Here is an 18,834-nt window from a genome sequence, read left to right as displayed (position 1 = left end):
TGTCTCCTTATTTATGTGTCAAATAAGCAAGGCACCAGACAAACCCGCTTTGTGTTAATGCACTTTGCTGTTATGTCTATTGTTCTGCAATGTAGAGCTCACTTATACACTTATCAGTGTGCACACACACACACTCACATTCACCCTCAAAGCATCAATCTCTTAGCAGAGAGTACCTCATACATTCTGTTTTCTTCTTGTAAGGCTGGTATGTATATAGAAAATAATAAATATAATTAATCCAAACATTTCAGGAAACACAGTAAGAAGTTGCAAATTTACATCCAGTTTTCCAGCTGTGACCAAAGCAACAACAATTCTAGCCAAATGAAAACACACATGTTGTGGCATCACACAAATGCCACCATTATGGACTTGTGTCTTGATATCTAACAGAAGAGCATAAGCCATAGCATTTGCATGATGCTATTATTGCGCATATTTCATAATTTGCCTTCCAGGCCTACGAACATTCTGGCAATTTTTCTTCTGAGGCATGATGTGTATGGTTTGATTCTTGTAACAACAAACTTGTGAAGTAGACTAAGCCAGACACAGTCAGACACCTTCAAAAAGGACTGAGGTTTTAAATATAAATCGTCTGAATTGTTGTCCATTTAAGAATTTCCCTACTCTGTATCTAAGTTAGAACTGAGGTAATAGAATACAAAGAGAAGGGGTGACAGTCTAGTTGGTTCCCTATCAAATCAATCAATCAATCAATCAATCAAGAGAAGGGGTGATCATACAATTTCAACCTTTTTGGGTTGACGTAAACTTTCTTGAAGACCATTTCCTCCAACTAGAGTCAACCCATCCAGAAGAAAATACTTCAGGAAGTGACTGGTTCTGAAGCCAGCAAGCTTCAGGAATGGCTCAGGGATTTGGAACAGCTTCTGTCTGGAAAAAAAGATTGGCCCCATCTGTTTGAGCTTTTCAGAAGTTAGCCAAAAGAGATTTGCTCCATGGTTTAAGACAGATTGTATTCCTTTATGAATTAGCATCCTAAAATTTTGCTTTGACAAGAGTGCATATACACATGTGCCTTTTATAAGCATGGTCTCAAGAGATCTAAGAATGATTTAGTAACACTAGATGCTTAGATGGAAGAATAGTTGAACTGCAACCCTTGCTGAAATGAGCATCTTCATCTCACATTTTCCCTATTAGGAGGAATCCTCAGGTATTGAACTAAAACTGCTATCTCAATTGCTACCTCTAAGATTTTGTAGATTTTATCAAGTAGATAGACAATTACTCAAATATCAGTGAAGAAAAAGAAAATCAAGGGACTACTATAAATCAATTCACTTGAGTTCACTCAAGATACAAATAACCATGTTCAAATCATCATATTTTGGACACATCATCTCTATCTTTACTTTACTTTACTTTACTTTACTTTACTTTACTTTACTTTACTTTACTTTACTTTACTTTACTTTACTTTACTTTACTTTACTTCATTTCACTTCACTTTACTTTACTTTATTGTCATTGCACCTCGTACAACGAAATTAAATGCCATCTTCAGTGTTGGAAAAGGTAGGAGAAAAAGAAAGAGGATGACCAATAGCCAATTGGATGACCCATTTCGAGGAGCAATAGGTGAACCATTGAACGACCAAGTTGACTACAGATTGTCCTAGAGAATATCTTCACTTCACTTCACTTCATTTCACTTCACTTCACTTCACTTTATTGTCATTGCACCTCGTACAATGAAATTAAATGCCATCTTCAGTGTTGGAAAAGGTAGGAGAAAAAGAAAGAGGATGACCAATAGCCAATTGGATGACCCATTTCGAGGAGCAATAGGTGAACCATTGAACGACCAAGTTGACTACAGATTGTCCTAGAGAATATCTTCACTTCACTTCACTTCATTTCACTTCACTTCACTTCACTTTATTGTCATTGCACCTCGTACAACGAAATTAAATGCCATCTTCAGTGTTGGAAAAGGTAGGAGAAAAAGAAAGAGGATGACCAATAGCCAATTGGATGACCCATTTCGAGGAGCAATAGGTGAACCATTGAACAACCAGGTTGACTACAGATTGTCCTAGAGAATATCTACAGTATCTAAATGGACACGAAGAACCCTGTCCTGATGGGATATAATTAACTAAACAAACAAACAATAGATTCACTTTTGGTCTTCTTTTTCTTTTCTGCATGATGCAGAAATTTCAGAATTTATTCTAATCACGTTACCGAGCTGAAGGGTCTGTAAATTATTCCCAGACTCAATTTTCTGCCTGGAAGACCGAGTATCCTCTATCATCATATTATAACCAGTTAAGTTGGGAACAGAGGCCTGCTTCTAAGGTTCCTAATATGGCTTTCCAATTATATTTTTTCCTTCCGAAATCTCTGTATGAAGAGTGTCACTCATATTTCACAGATGATCACAATGGTGATGCTGGTACCTAAGAGGCAGGAATCCTGCTGCAAAATGAAATGGTATAGGGTCTCCTCTTGAGCAGGGGGTTGGACTAGAAGACCTCCAAGATCACTTTCAGCTCTATTCTGAATTAAAACTAGGGATTGGAGACCACTAGTGGTCCACAGTTGCTTTAGCAGCCAAAAGCAAATTGCTGCATAGATACTTTTAGGGATTCTATAGAGTCCTTCTTCATTTTAAATAAAAAGATTGAACAAGAAAGAATAGAATTTGGTGACTGCAGTAGTGTATTGACATCACAGGCTTACAGGGGGGAAATCCATATTAAATAGACATGATATTTATTTTAACTAACCAGCTGCTAATTATGACAGTACATTTTCAAGGCTGAACAATTCAACACTAATATTTTATACAGTTTATTAAGCTTCCCCTATGCCTATTCCTAATAGCCAAAATATTAATGGCAGGCACTCTTCATTTCCACAGGTGTTTTGCTATTGCAAGGTAAGTAGTCTATAATAGGGAAATTAAATGCCATAGCTAGGCAAAATGTAGGATAATTAACCAATAATGTTTCCTTGTTCCAAGGCCAATTTTCCCCCAACACAACCTATTGCAAACTTCAGCAGAAAATGATTTTGAATTTCTTTCACCTTGCTCCTAAGCAGAGATCTATGCATCAGCCAGCAGAATTAGAAGTGAAACTATTCTAAGGCAGATTTCTTTTCTTTTCTTTCTTTTTTTTTAAAGAAAGTCATTCATATAAAATAGGGCAATGGTAGATTATATGCTTTGGCAATGCATGGCCAAAGGCCATATGTACCCATATGATCTGTTTCAACTCCTCAGGATGTCATTGCATGCCAAAACAACTCGACACAAAGACAGTTTTTTTCCTCTTATGCCATCATGGTGCTGAACACCTAATCTTCCCAGTATTGTCTTATGTCTCAGTATTTTTACCCATTTGTATGGGTGAGGTGTTATTATTATCCTTCTCATCTTCTCTACTACCTCCTATTGGTATCATTATTATGATTATTATTACTGTGTTGCTTTGCATGTACATTGAGAGCTTCTGCACCATACTTATACTTTACATACTTCTTTTCTCTCTCCTCTCCGCCCCTTCCCTTCCCTCCCCTCCCCTCCCCTCCATTCCATTCCAGATCCTTCCAACTATTTGAGCTTCAAATGTTTGACAGCAAAATCAGAGAACATCAATGACACAGCTGGGGGCTGTTCAAGAAGATTCTGGAATGGATCTAGATTGCCTCTCTGAGGTTCTTGATCTCATTCTCACCATCTCTCCAATTCTATCTCCCCTTCCTACCCCATCAAAAAATTATTCCAGTGACTTCATAATATTACCAGGCAGCCTTTTGCAATGCACCCAAAAGTCAGAATGTCACATTGTAATTTTCAACTTCTTAAGTGCTGCCCACTCCTGATTTAGAGCAATGTAGGATCCAAGGCAGTAGAATAACTGAAGGAGACAGGTTAGATACCAAAATACTGCCTCAAGGAGGCCCCAAACTTCTATTCTCAGAATTTCTCACTCACTCTTCATATAAGGTAACTGAAAACAAACAAACAAACAAAAAATAAGGTTAGGTTTATTCATTATATTAATTCATAAAGCCATTTGTTTGGCCTAGCATTTTTATAGGAATTTGAGCATTATAGTTTCTAACCTGTGATTCATATCTTTGCACAATGTATGAACAGAGTCCATTTTCACTTCACAAATCTTAGCAAACTGAGTATGAATTAGTATGAAGTGTGAGACATGTCAGAAAGTTTCTGATTCTTGCCTTAGTAATTCCTGGCAGATGTTTGGAAATGGAATATATGAGTTGCCAACATCGTCATTGTCATCATTGTCATCCTCATCCTCACAAAGTTCATTTAATCCAATTTGAGTTGCCTGAAGTTATTGTCTACATCGAACTTTCCAATCGGGCAACTGGTTGCAAAAATATTTAAAGGTTTAGCCTTAAGAAAGGCTGTCCATCATACATACAACATATGTGCATTGTTTTTTTCAAGCCACTATTTGACCACTGAACAGTATGTTATCAAAATGCAGAGAGTGGGGGCAGGATTCAAACATCTATTTCTTTTCAATTACATTGAAAGCTAATGACAATTAAACATGATTTATGCATTTAATCTTTTTGTCACATTAGAAAATGCAGCTAAGTCAAGCCTTTGGAAAGCCTTTGAGGGCATGCTTTGGGTAGCATCATGTAGTCCCCCAGCTTCAGAAAGTCCATCAATATGTTACACTATTATAGGAGAAATTGCAAAATCTACAAGGGAAAACTGGAAAGGTGTCTCTGCTGCTGTGTTCTATCTCTCGCCTTTCCAAGAAGGTCTTCTCTGCTTGCCCCTGTGATGTGATTCCATGGGTCGCTCTGCCATCTGGCTTCAGGTTGAGATGATTTATGAGGTGAAGAAAAAAGACTGATAAATTTTACTGCTGGTCCCAGCATAAACCAAGGTATCAACAGCCCAATCCAGACAGCCCTAATGGAAACTGCCGGCACCAGAGTGCAAGGCATTATTTATGACTGTCTGTAATGCCACTGTAGGAAATTTATCATTGCTTCTCTTGAGCAAGCTGGAATCACAGCAGCATGGCCAGGGGGGAGAAAAGGGAGGAGGCAGTGGAGCTAACATTGGGGGTAGAGAGGAAAGAATGCTGCCAGGTTACCTGGTCGACTCCTTCCTGCATCATCACAGGCCAAATAGGTCTTGAGGGGGAGATGGAGAGAAAAGAAAGCAAAGGTGGGAGGGGGAGGTGCACAACAAACTGATGAAAGATTTCAAGACTTCATCCTTCATTGGGGGTTGAAATGAATTACGATTAGAGGAGAGAAAACCAACAAGATCAGAATCGAGGGCAAAATGAATGCTGGATTTATAAGTCAAGGTATATTCACTGCAGCTAGTGGTGAAGACAAAGACAAAGCTGTGCTTAGCAGAGTATGCACAAGGTACTGTTCATCTCTTCTGCCTACCATGGAATTAAACTGAGCTCAGTTTCTTATTCCTGCTTTGCTTCAAGGCCAAATCCATATGAAGAATGCTTCAGCAAACTAGGAGGTCATCAGAAATGAACTATGGATGTATGGGATATTAGGAATGCATAAATGTGCTGTTAAATGCATGTCTTCTAGTCACACTATTAGAATACAATGCACATTTGAATTAATAGATCTAGGACAACTTGCCATGGCCAACTCACTGTGGCCAGCTTGCCACAGCCAACTCACCACCGGACAATTTGCCATGGCCAAATCACTGTGGGACAACTCACCACAGGACAAGAGTTACATTAATACAGGAAAAAGAGTTATATTAATATAGGAAAAAATGATGAAATTGAATAATTAAAGGGTGCAAAAGGAGGGACAAAATTAAATGTGAATGACAAAAATTAAAATAAATTTTAAAGTATTTGAAATAATTAAATTGAATTGTTGAATTGTCCTATAGCGAGTTGTCCTCATGGTAAGTTGGCCACAACAAGTTGGCCATGGCGAATTGTCCCATTCCATGTGTTAATTGACACAATTTTCAATCCAGGATCTTAGTTGGCTAATAGTATTTGACTATTAGGCCTGGCCAGAGACACATTATCTAAATATCTTTTGGGATATAAACCAAAGAGAATGTCAAATTTAGCTATTAATAAAATTCATAAATGGAGGTCACCCACTGAAAATAACTTACTTTTTGTGCTGAATTATTGAAATGCATTATCCATGAGCTCTCACTGGTCTTATTTATTCACAGATGTTTCAGTAGTATTTGGCCACTGATTTCATATAGAAACGGAAATACCAAATTATGTCCTAATGGTGGGAATTTAAAGAAATGTCAATTACCAAGAGACTTTCTAGGATAACTGATGCCAAGTTCTCCCACTCTTTCATCTCTACTGAAATTTAAAGTATTAATACCATAGGGAGAAAACAGATTAATTCTAGAGATGTTGAGTATCATGCTCTATAGACAGATGTTGTCAAGTAAGAAAATATTACAGCAGAAGGAAAGGAAACCCCCTTTTTGGCAGAAATTAAGACTCTCAGCACTATCAATGTTTGCTCAAGTCCCAAATTGTCTCAACAGGCTGCAGTGATGACCACCTGTTTCAGTAGAAAATTATGGTAATAGAAAGAACTGATTAAACAAGATGTACACTTCTAGAAAAAGGAATATGACATGGGTTTGGGAGGGTATAAAGTAAAGAATTTTATCCATTCTCACACTCCAAAAATTCACAGATCACATGAATGTGGCATCTACAGAATCAACTGCTTGAGCAAGAGGTTGCACTAGGAGACCTCCAAGATCCCTTCCAAGTCTGTTATTCTGCTTCAGTCTTGTCTTTGACTTGAACCTACCAAAATTTGGAACTTGCAAGAAAAGAAGTTGCATGTTACTTTCTAAATGCTTTGATATCAGTTGGATGCTGCTAGATTAATGGACAAAACACAGTGAAAAAAGATGAAAAAAATTAGAAGTAAAAATAAAACAAAAGTATAGATGATAATTTCCTCAAGGTAACAGGAAAAGAAAAAAACAAAGGAAAACATGGGTACCAATCTTTTCCCAGTGTAGTGTTTTTATAGATAAAAATAATTAAATACTGCATGGATTTAGGTAAATTTTAGTCTTACTGGTAGCTTCAGACAGGAGTTTTCTCCAATTAACTGCTTTCAAGAAATATCTTCCTGTTTACATGGAGGGAAATAAGCATTGGGGTACCACAAAGTTCTGTCTTAGGCCCAGTACTCTTCAATATGAATCCGACCGGACACTGGTAAGATCTCATATTAAGAATTACCTAGTGGCGATAAAAGTAGAGAAGAGTAACTACTTTTCTGCTCTTATTGCATCATCAGATAATCACCCAGCCGCCCTGTTTAGGGTGACCCGCTCCCTGCTCCACCAGGGGGTGCGGGAGGACCCCTTGGAGGGTAGAGCTGAGGATTTTGTACAATATCTGCATGACAAAATCGCTCAGATTCGGGAACAGCTGGACTCTGACTGGGTAGATCCAGGGGAGATGACAGGGGCAGGTCCTGAGAATATTATATGGGCAGAGTTTGATCCTGTGACTCCCGAAAGCGTGGACAGGATACTGAGCAGACTGAGTGTGGCCACATGTTTATTGGACCCGTGTCCCTCCTGGTTGGTACTGGCCTCCCGGGAGTTGACGCGAGGCTGGCTCCAGGGGATTATAAATGCTTCTTTGAGTGAGGGTGTCTTTCCCGCCACCTTGAAAGAGGCGGTGGTGAGGCCCCTCCTCAAGAAGCCCTCCCTGGACCCGGCTGTGTTAGCAAATTATCGTCCTGTCTCCAACCTTCGCTTTGTTGCGAAGGTTGTTGAGAGTGTGGTTGCACGACAGCTGCCTCAGTACCTGGATGAATCGACTTATCTAGATCCGTTCCAGTCAGGCTTCAGGCCCGGGTACAGCACAGAGACGGCATTGGTCGCATTGGTTGATGATCTCTGGAGGGCTCGGGACAGGGGTTGCTCCTCTGTCCTGGTCCTATTAGACCTCTCAGCGGCTTTTGATACCATCGACCATGGTATCATGCTGCACTGGTTGGAAGGATTGGGGGTGGGGGGCACTGTTTTACAGTGGTTCTCCTCCTTTCTCTCCAACCGGTCGCAGTCTGTGTTGACAGGGGGGCAGAGGTCGACCCCGAGCCCCTTGTATGTGGGGTGCCGCAAGGATCGGTCCTCTCGCCCCTTCTGTTCAACATTTATGTGAAGCCGCTGGGTGAGATCATCCGTGGTTTTGGGGTGAAGTACCATCAGTATGCTGATGACACCCAGCTATACATCTCCACCCCAGACCACCCCAATGATGCCCTCGAGGTGATGTCCCGGTGCCTGGAGGCCGTACAGATCTGGATGGGGAGGAACAGACTCAGGCTCAACCCATCCAAGACCGAGTGGCTGTGGTTTCCGACATCCCGATATAGTCAGTTGGTGCCATCTCTGACTATTGGGGGCGAGTCATTGGCCCCCACAGATGGGGTTCGCAACTTGGGCGTCCTCCTGGACTCGCGGCTGTCTTTAGAAAAGCATATGGCGGCTGTGGCCAGGAGGACTTTTTATCAGGTTCGCCTGATTCACCAGTTGCGTCCCTTTCTGGATCGGGACTCGTTACGCACGGTCACCTCACGCCTGGATTATTGCAATGCTCTCTACATGGGGCTCCCCTTGAGGAGCACCCGGAGGCTCCAATTGGTCCAGAATGCAGCCGTGCGGGTGGTGACGGGAGCGATGTGGCACTCCCATGTGACCCCCCTCCTGCGCGAGCTGCACTGGCTCCCAGTGGTCTTCCGGGCGCGCTTCAAGGTTTTGGTTACCACCTTTAGAGCGCTCCATGGCTCAGGACCAGGGTACTTACGAGAGCGCCTTCTGCCACCAGTAGCCTCTCACCGACCAGTTCGCTCCCCTAGAGAGGGGCTCCTCAGGGTGCCATCGGCCAAACAATGTCGACTGGTGGCCCCCAGGGGGAGAGCCTTCTCTGTGGGGGCACCTGCCATCTGGAACGAGCTCCCCCCGGAGATACGGAGGATCCAAGACTTACGCATCTTCCGCTGCGCCCTAAAAACGTTTTTATTCCAACAGGCTGGTCTGGCCTAACTCTCCCTTTTAAATTGGCTTTTAAATTGGGTTTTAAATGTCTTTTAGATAAATTGGATGTTTTAATTTGTTTTCTGAGCCTAAATTATTTAATCTGTTTTTAATAGTTTTTTAACTTTTGCATGTCTTTGTATTTTATCTTGGCTGTTCACCGCCCTGAGTCCTTCGGGAGTAGGGCGGTATACAAATATGATAAATAAATATCTTCATAAGCGACTTAGATGAGGGAATAGAAGGGGAACTTACCAAATTTGCAGATGATATTAAGCTGGCAGGAATAGCCAACACCTTAGATGATAGGCTCAAGAGCCAGATGGATCTTGACAGACTTGAACACTGGGCCCTATCTAACAAAATGAAATTCAATGTAGAGAAAAGTAAAGTCTTGCACCTAGGCAAGAAAAACAAAAGCACACATATAGTCTGGGTGAAACCAAGCTTAATAGTAGTAACTGTGAGAGGGATCTTGGAGTTTTAGTGTATAACCAGTTAAATATGAGCCACTAGTATGTGGTGGCAGTCAAAAAAGCCAATGTAATCCTAAATTGATTAACAGAGGGATACAATCAAGATCAAGTGAGGTACTAATACCACTCTATAAAGCCTTAGTAAGACCACACCTAGAATACTGCATCCAGTTTTGGTCAACACACTACAAAAAAGATGTTGAAACTCTAGAAAAAGTGCAGAGAAGAGCAATCAAGATGATTAGGGGACTGAAGGCTAAAACATACAATGAATGGTTGCAAGGACTCAGCATGGTTAGTTTAATGAAAAGAAGGACCAAGGGAGACATGACAGCAGTGTTCCAATATTTGAGGGGCTGCCACAGAGAGGAGGGGGTCAAGCTCCTTTCCAAAGCAGCTGAAGGAGAGGTTCAATCTAGAAATAAGGAGAAATTGTCTGACAGAGAACAATCAACCAATTGAACAGTTTTCTGCAGAAGTTGTGGGAGCTTCATCACTGGAAGCTTTCAAGGAGAGACTGGACTGCCTTTTGTCAGAAATGGTGTAGGGTCTTATGCTTGGGTAGGGGATTGGACTAGATGACCTACAAGGTCTCTTCCAACTCTGTTAATCTGCTACCTGTTTTTTCTACTGAAGCGAAAACTCGGGATTGGGTTGGTCATTAGAGAAAATGTGGTTATCTTAGATGTTAGATATTTGGAAATGGCATAAAGAGTTGAAAAAGAGCAATATCCTGCGTTGCTTTTTCTCTCTTCCTGTTTTTTCCAGTTCAGAAGACCTGTGTACAGGTAGTCCTCAACATTTGACCACAATTGGGACCAGAATTTCCATTGTTAAGCAAGGTGGTTGTTATGTGAGTCATGCCAGATTTTACAACCCTTTTGCCATGGTTATTAGGCAAATAGCAGTGTTCCAATATCTCAGGGGTTGCCACAAAGAAGTGGGAGTCAAGCTATTCTCTAAAGCATCTGAGGACAGGACAAGAAGCAATGGGTGGAAACTAATCAAGGAGAGAAGCAACCTAGAACTAAGTTAGAACAATTAATCAGTGGAACAACTTGCTTCCAGAAGTTATAAATGCTCCAACATTGAAAGTTTTTAAGAAGAGATTGGACAACCATTTGGCTGAAATGGTATAGGGTTTCCTGCCTGAGCAGGGGGTTGGACTAGAAGACCTCCAAGGTCCCTTCCAACTCTGTTATTCTATTCTATTGAAATAACTGTAATTGTTAAGTGATTCATGCAGATATTAAGAAAATCTGGTTTCCCTCTTTGGACATTGCTTGTCAGAAGCTTACTGGGAAGGTCCCAAATGGTGATCTCATGATCCTGGGAAGCTGCAGCTATTGTAAATACATGCTGGTTGCCAAGCACCCAAATTTTAATCACTGTTGGGATGCTTTGACATTGGAAGTGTGAGGATTGGTCATAAGTCACTTTTTTCAGAGCTGTGTAACTTTGAATGGTCACTAAAAGTCAAGAACTCCCTGTATGTTGAATGAAACTGCCATTGTTTCCTTTATTTCTGGCAACAAATAGCATGGGAGAATCTTACTGAAAGCAGCTTCAGTCCCAGGGTCCATGCCTCTGCACCTACCTCTTTCCCTACCTTAAAATGCTCTACATAATATCCTCCTGCATTAGCATTATGTACTTCTACATGCTGCCCCTAATGTCGAAATGATGTATGGAATACAACTTCATATAGGTTGATGAACTCATGTAAAAGGATGCATATTATAAAGAATGCCAATACTATTTTTGTTTCCCTCCTCCATTCTCTTATTATCGAACTATTGTCGTGATATTGATGGATGAGGGAAAGAAAAAGGGTTTTGTTCATACCATTCTGAAAGAATTTGTTCAACTTCCTGCCACTATACATGGTGATTAACAGTAATTTGTTTGTTTATTGCTGTTTAAGGATGCAGCTTGAACCAAGCTCAACTCTAGGTGACCATATGAAGATCATCATGCCATTTACTTAGCAACAGTATGAAAATAGTTTGCTGTTTTCTTTTTTTCTGAGATAATCAAATTTACAGCCCCTAAGCCCTGATTTCCATTTTTGTACTACTACGACAGGGGTGGGTTCTAAATTTTTTTACTACCGGTTCTGTGGGTGTGGCTTATTTTGTGGGTGTGGCTTGGGGTAATGTGACTGGGTGGGCGTGGTCAACTTTTTTTTTTCTTTTACTTTTAAAAGCATTTTTTGTACAACCTTAAGAGGTTGCAGAAAAAAATGCTTTTAGAAGCCTCTGACGATCAGGCAAATCTGCTGGGATCGCCAGAGGCTTTTAAATGGATTTTTTCCCCTACAACCTCTTCAGCTGCAGAAAAAAATGCTTTTAGAAGCTCCTGACAATCTGGCAAATCTGCTGGGATCAATGCTTTTTTGCAGAAAAAAATGCTTTTAGAAGCTTCTGATGATCTGGGATCACCAGAGGCTTTTAAAGGGATTTTTTTCCCTAAAACCTCTTCAGTTGCAGAAAAAAATGCTTTTAGAAGCTCCTGACGATCTGGCAAATCTGCTGGGATCACCAGAGGCTTTTAAAAGGGGTTTTTTCCCCCTACAACCTCTTCAGTTGAAGAGGTTGCAGAAAAAATGCTTTCAGAAGCTCTGATGATCCCAGCTGAGCCTCACGATCATCAGAGGCTTTTTTTTTTAACTTTTAAAAGCATTTTTTCAGCCGAAAAGGTTGTAGAAAAAATGCTTTTAAAAGTAAAAAAAAAAAAGCCTCTGTTGAGGTGGGTGGGGTAAGCGAGCGGCGACTGGGCCAGGGACCAATTCGGGGGCGTGGCCAGCCAATCTTATTACCAGTTCTCCAAACTACTAAAAAATTTTACTACCAGTTCTTGCAAACCAGTGTGAACTGGGAGCAACCCACCACTGTACTACGGCCTAGTCATTTGAACTCAGGCAAGATTAGGCAAATGTTACCAATTTTTAGAGTATAACATCAATAAAGGTTGGTCCTCCAAACTGAGTAAGAGATATCACTCCAAAGTAAAATCCAAGAAAGTGTGACACTGAGAAATTAAAAAGGAGACAATAGGTTTGTGCAACAATGTCATGGCATCACCTTAATAATATACTTTGGTTCTATTTGATGCAAGTTTTCTCATTTAGGTGAAGGATGTGTTTTTCCTTGACAAGGAGATTTGTGTCACCTTGAAGCTTCCAATGGAAGGAAATGCTTCCTATGCAAGAGTCTCTTCAGGCTATTGGAATGGATGGATGATTCAAACTGTGGCCCATTGTTTCATGGGGATGGAAAAGGTAAAAGTAAATTCACGTTTATATTCTTAGTTCCAATTTCTTTATTTAAAAAAGCATCCTGAATAGAAACCATTGCAAAAAAGAAACACCATGGTCATCAGAATTTAGCAGAGAGGTGTCCTATTTCTCTATCAGCCTCAGTCAGATGCAATGGCAATTGCTAGATGGAATTGGTCCTAAGTTAATTAGAATTTAAGGAGACACTAAAGTTCAGCGAGTATCAGACATGACAGGCCAGATCCACAGTTGAAGGTTCTATTAAACTAATTTATCGCTAAAAGCCTACGCACAGGAAACTTCTCAATTAAGGGTTAACCCCTGCTTAGAGTTGGATAAGGGTCAACAAGTACTCATAGGGGGTTGGACTTAGTTCTCTTGTGGCTACATAGAAATTCTAGACCTCTCTTTTCATTCCATTCCCAAGTTCTCCTACAGTGAGTAACTACTAGCCACACTAATTAAATAATAAATTCACATTGATCTATCTCTCTGTTAATTGGTCATTCCACGCATATCTCATTTGTTTGTTTGTTTGAATTTATTAAACACCCAACTCCTGTGGACTGACTATCCCTTGGGGGAAGCATGGTGCTAAATTAGATGGGATTTTTTTCTCATTCACCAGATCTTTTACCAGTAACATCTGGAAGTTGAGTCATGGCAACTGGATTTCTTTTCTTTTTGGGCTTGAAACATTTTGCTGCTTATTCAAGTAGCTTCTTCAGTCTGAGCTCAGACTGAGTTCTGAGGATGACTGAGAATCTTTATTGACACTTTACCAGTAATGCTTCTGTCATGTGAAAATGCCACATTAGTTCACAGCATTTTTTCTTTCTTTCTTTCTTTCTTTTTTTTTCTTTTTTTTCTTTTTTTCTTTTTTGCAGGAGTTGGTTGCAATAACAAAATAGCTCATTAATTGTCCTCTGTTGCAACATCTTTTATCATGCAGCTGTCAAGAAGCAGATCCCTTTAAAAAGACCCTGTTCCTTTTTGGTTTCTATGTAGTCAAGCTTTAAAAAAGGTAGATGCCTATAGGGGTAGAGGGGAAGGGAGGGATCAGAAACAGAAATGCAAGTGACAGTAGGGTCAACTCTGAAAGAAATGATGGTGCTTGTCTGAGCTGGTACAAAGCAGCTCGATAAGAATCTGACCTCTCAGATGATGTTCTTCAAAGCCAACCCTGAACATCCAAATGATGAATCTATCATTTTCTTTCAGAAGCAATCAAATCTTTTTGAATACACTTCCATCAACATCATCCCCAACTTCATTCCTAGTAGATTTCCACAATATGAATGTATATTTTGTCAGCTCTGTCATTTTATATCTGATTATTTTAATTTTTTAAATGTTTATTATGCTGTAAGCTGCCTAAATAGTAGCATGGTGGCTTCAGTGATTGGAACGCTGGACAGGAGGTTAGCAAGCCCATGTTCAATACCCGAAAGCTGCCATGGGGTAAGTTTGAGCTCAGTGGTGGGTTGCTACCGGTTCAGTCCGGATCTTGCAAACTGTGGTGGGAGGCTCCGCCCACCTGCCCGGACGCCATTACGGATGCTCTGCACATGCACAGAAGCTTATGCACATGTGCAGAAGCACCACACGTGAGTGAGGTGCGCACGCACATGGGAGCACTCCTGTTATGAACCAGTAGCAAAGGTAAGTGGAACCCACCCTTGGTTGAACTCTCATCCTTCACGCCAACTCCTGCCAGGGACATAAAAGCAGCCCCCAGCTGGGCATTCCCAGGGCAACGGTGATGTCGCTGGCTAATCCTTTCAACCAGAAGTGCCTCAATGCTTCTGACTTGAGTGCAAAAAAAGCTGCTTAGAATCATTTGAAATAAAATGGGCAGCAAATACATTTAATAAATAAAATAATAAAAAATAAATAAAACATCTCTCATCATGCAAAAACAGTTTGAAAAGACTGCTTTCTCTTTTGGTTTAAAAAAATCCTTCTAGGGCCGTCATGGTGGGGGGCACGCCTGCATTGCATTTTGGGGGTTCAGGCGCATGTGCACTCACATGTGCACATGCACACTTTGGGCACTCAGTCCAGAAAAGGTTAGCCATCACTGTTCTAGTGGAAAGAAAATTATTGGGACCTTCATGGATATGAATCCAGCTCTACTAATAGAAATACCAGACAATGCCATAAATCAAAAGAACAAGGGAAAATGCAATAATGAGGCAAACAGGCAGAATTCTTGAAATATGTCAAATGTTCAACCATCATATCCTTACCTGCACTGAGAAAAAATTAAATAAATTCCCTTGAATAAATTTTGAGATCCCATCATATTGGCGCTGTCATCAATTCACTTGATTTGGGAGATTCTCCTATGTTGCCCAGATTTTCTCTGCTTTTTGTCTCTCTCAAAGTTCATTCTACAATCAGATAAATTTAGAAAAATATACTATTATTTATCAGCATTGTTCATATTCTATCATACTGACTTGAAGGGGATATCCTTGAATCAAGAATCAAAAGAAGGAATTCGGATCCATGCTCCTGCTTTCCCTTAGTAAATGTTTTGCCATTTTTAAATAGCTATGTCATAGGCAGAAGACCAATTTGTAATGATTCTTCCCATTCTACAGATGATTCTTGGAAGAAACAAGGTGTCTAGAATTTTAATCTTTCATGGTCCCTCCCCCAAACCATTGGTACACCTACATGGGTATTTTAGAAAGCTTTCCATCTTTTCCAGAAAATGAATTTTAGGAGAAAAGTCAATGAAAAATTCAATTTTCCCCGAGCACTGTGGCCCCAAAATAAAGGGGATGCATAAAAATCTATCAGTTCAAAAGCATACAAATGAGAGTAGATAAATAAGTACCACTTAGGTGGGAAGGCAACAGCATTCTATGGATCTCGGCATATGTAGTCATACTGGCTACATGATCACAGAAGCATCTTCAGACAACGCTGGTTCCCTCTGCTAAGGATCAGAGATAAACATCGCCTCCTAGAGTCAGACATGACTGGACAGGGGAAACTTCCTCTTTTTAATGGCCAGAATGTATTAACTGAAGCTATCTTGAGCCTACAAATTGTATCTTTCCATTAACCTATTTTACTGGCGCATGATAGAAAAGCATTGCCAGGTCCCACTTGAGCATGTCGTCACACCAAAAACAGTAAATAAATCCTCCGTATTCCGAGTATACATTAAAATTAGGGCAAGGCATTTCCAAAAAGCAACAGCAATAATTTATCAAGAATGGAAGCCCAGCCCCATTGCTACAATTCTAAAAGTATTTTTGCTTCTAGGCACCTTTCTGTGGATACTTATCTTAAAACACGCATAGCAGGTGGCCCTGTTAGTACATCTTGCATCATAAGGAGTGAGAAATTCAAGGGTGGGGGGTGGATGGGAGGGATCCATGTTCTGAACCAGTTATCTAGATGATAACTGGTCCATTCATTCTTCAATTTGCAAAGAATAAATATTTCAAGGTCCCTGTATCAGGGAGCAAGCGAATTCAAAGACACCTTCTTAAGGCCAGTACAAAAGGATTCCCTTGCTCTTTGTTGTTTGGGAAGGAGAATCAAATATACTCCCAGCTCTCTTTCCACAGTCTGTGCCGATTTATGTTTACACCTACACTGACAAGCAAAAAAAAACCTTGACAGCCCAATTACAATCCACTTGGGTGTTCCTTCTCTGAACACAAAAGGATCTCTAAACGTTCTCTGAGTGAGTCCTTAAACCCTAGGCTTGTTGAAGCATCATGACAGGCACAGGCAGCCTGGGTGCCTTATTAAGGGTGCAAGAAAGATCATCTGGGTCTGACTATGCAGGCTGCCACCGGAGCCCAGCCTGAGAAAATTTGGCTGTTGCAGCTCCATTCTGAAACTCCCAATTAGCAAGCAACAGCCTGTCACCAAGCTGTTAACACATGGAGTTTCAGAGGAAGAACAGCACAGCGCAAAGTAGAATAAGCAGAGAGAGGGAAAGACAGAGACGGAGCAAGAAAAGGGAGATGCCTTTTATAATCTGCACAACAAGCTCTAGGGTGTTGCAAAAAAAAAAAGAGAGAGAATTAAGCATATTACATTCCAACCAACCCACATTTAGAAGGTACAGTGCTGGCAAACTTATTGGCAGGTAAAGCTGATAAAAGAGATGCTTGCAATTTTATCTCTAGACTTCAAGGGTTCTAATTATGTTGTTTGTGCATGGCACCGCCCATATGCTGGAAATCTGCTGCTCTTCCAGCAATGCTTACCAGGTCATATGCAAAATCTTGCTCCCTTCTGAAATTTTTCCAGGTGTGGATCCAATGCTTAAAGCAGTAGAAAGGAGAGTTCTCCTGAAGATTTCCTGAAGACCTAGTGTACATGTCTAGGGTGCCATTATTTTCCATGCATTTGTGACCCTTTTCCTATACGTGAAGATACAGAAAGTTAATAGACAATAGGGAAGATTCCAAAGGAGCTGAACTTTGGAAATATGCTCTATTTTCTCAGCTCAACTTTTGCAAAACCAATGCAGTTAATGAATCACATTACTCGAGAAACAAAGAAATGCATATAAGGCTTTCAATGAAGGAACTACAGTAACATTAGTTTGAATTATTACATGCATATCAATGCAGCACAGGGCCATAAGGAAGAATGAATTGTATCTGCAGTCTTTGTATCCTGGTGTTAACAAGTGAAAATAATTGAAAGGCATTTATCTCCCTTTGGTACCATCAAGTAAAGAAATCTAGATTAGTTCACATAAGATTTTTACAATTACCCTTCTACAAATGTGTAATCTTCCCAGAATTTGATTGCCTTTATTTTAGGGATATCGTTACATCATCTCACCTATCCTTAGAAATGAATTTTGTAAATATCAGAATACTTGTCACTTACTTTTTGCAAGGCCTCACTACAGCAAGAGTCTTATCTGTTACTGCAATGAAACTGCCTCAACAGATGGCATGTTTATAAATTTGTTTTTAATTTTTAATAAAAAGCAATGCCAAGCAAGAATAAAGTTCTAGCCATGATTCTGGACTTGTCAGTCCAAAAGCCAGTCTTATTTAAAGTCTACACTAGGATTAGAGAAGCCAAGATTCAAATAAAATCATAATCATAGAATGATGCTATGATTCTGTGGTTTTGAGCCAGTTCTCATTACTATCTACATCAGATTGTTGTCAGAAAAGAACATAAAAGGAAAATTTTATTTGTAATGCTTTGATTTCTTGGAGGAAAGACAGATACAAAATTAGATACTGGGGATAGAGACAGTGTTGTTGTTCCAAATTTTGGAAAGGAATGAGAGAATTCCAGAAGCAGGGCCAGTGATATAGTGATTAAGGCACCAGGCTAGAAACCAGGAGAATGGGAGTGTTAGTCCCACTTTAGGCACAGGCCAGCTGGATGTCCTTGGTCCATGGATGGGTCCCTCTCTCTCAGACCAGAAGGAGACAATGGCAAACCACTTCTGAAATAGATATATTGCTATTCTCTTTGGAGAAGAAATCTTGAGCTTGATGCCGGAGGAGTTGGTCCATTCCAACAACTCTGTACCTAACCAACTTGCTCCAATTGAGGAAGCTGTTTGGATGAGCAGTGAAATGTCTCAAACCAATAAGACGTCCAGTTGCCATGATTCAATTTTCCAGACAACTCTACCTGGATGACTGAGAATCTTTGTTAACTTCTGAAAACATGCCAAGATAACTGCAGGGACCTGTCCAGGCAGATGCCAGGAGTCAAGATTGATTCAAAGGTACACAAAAAAGCAATTTTTGGAAACAATAAAGTAAGTCAACATCCAGGAACATATTTGGCAGAGAGAAAAATTTCAGAGCATCTCTTGCTATCATAAATCCACATTCAATGTCTAGCAGTATAACACACCCACCATGAGTATCTGTAATAACAGGTTACAGTGCAGCTAATGCAGCAGGCTTGCAAAAGAAAAAAAGAAGATGAAGGTAGAGGAGAACAAGCCAGGAGGAAAATAGATTTTAATCTCATGAAACGCATTTGACACTTTA

General features: G+C 40.4%; 1 long non-coding RNA gene across 1 annotated transcript; it reads right to left on the bottom strand.

Annotated features, from left to right (window-relative positions):
- Positions 1–3,585: 3,585 nt before the first annotated feature.
- On the bottom strand, positions 3,586–17,209 carry LOC148112470 (uncharacterized). The gene is made up of 4 exons (XR_015729334.1): positions 17,065–17,209; positions 15,076–15,219; positions 6,149–6,270; positions 3,586–3,989 (listed from the first exon to the last, which is right to left on the bottom strand). It is a non-coding gene; the product is annotated as an uncharacterized LOC148112470 (long non-coding RNA).
- Between the last annotated feature and the right edge of the window lie 1,625 nt (positions 17,210–18,834).

The sequence above is a fragment of the Pantherophis guttatus genome, chromosome 9 (assembly GCF_059756535.1).
Source record: "Pantherophis guttatus breed Tessera chromosome 9, ASM5975653v1, whole genome shotgun sequence".
Classification (NCBI taxonomy): domain Eukaryota; kingdom Metazoa; phylum Chordata; class Lepidosauria; order Squamata; family Colubridae; genus Pantherophis; species Pantherophis guttatus.
The sequence above is the reverse complement of the archived record's forward strand: the minus strand, read 5'-3'. Positions and strand labels throughout refer to the sequence as shown.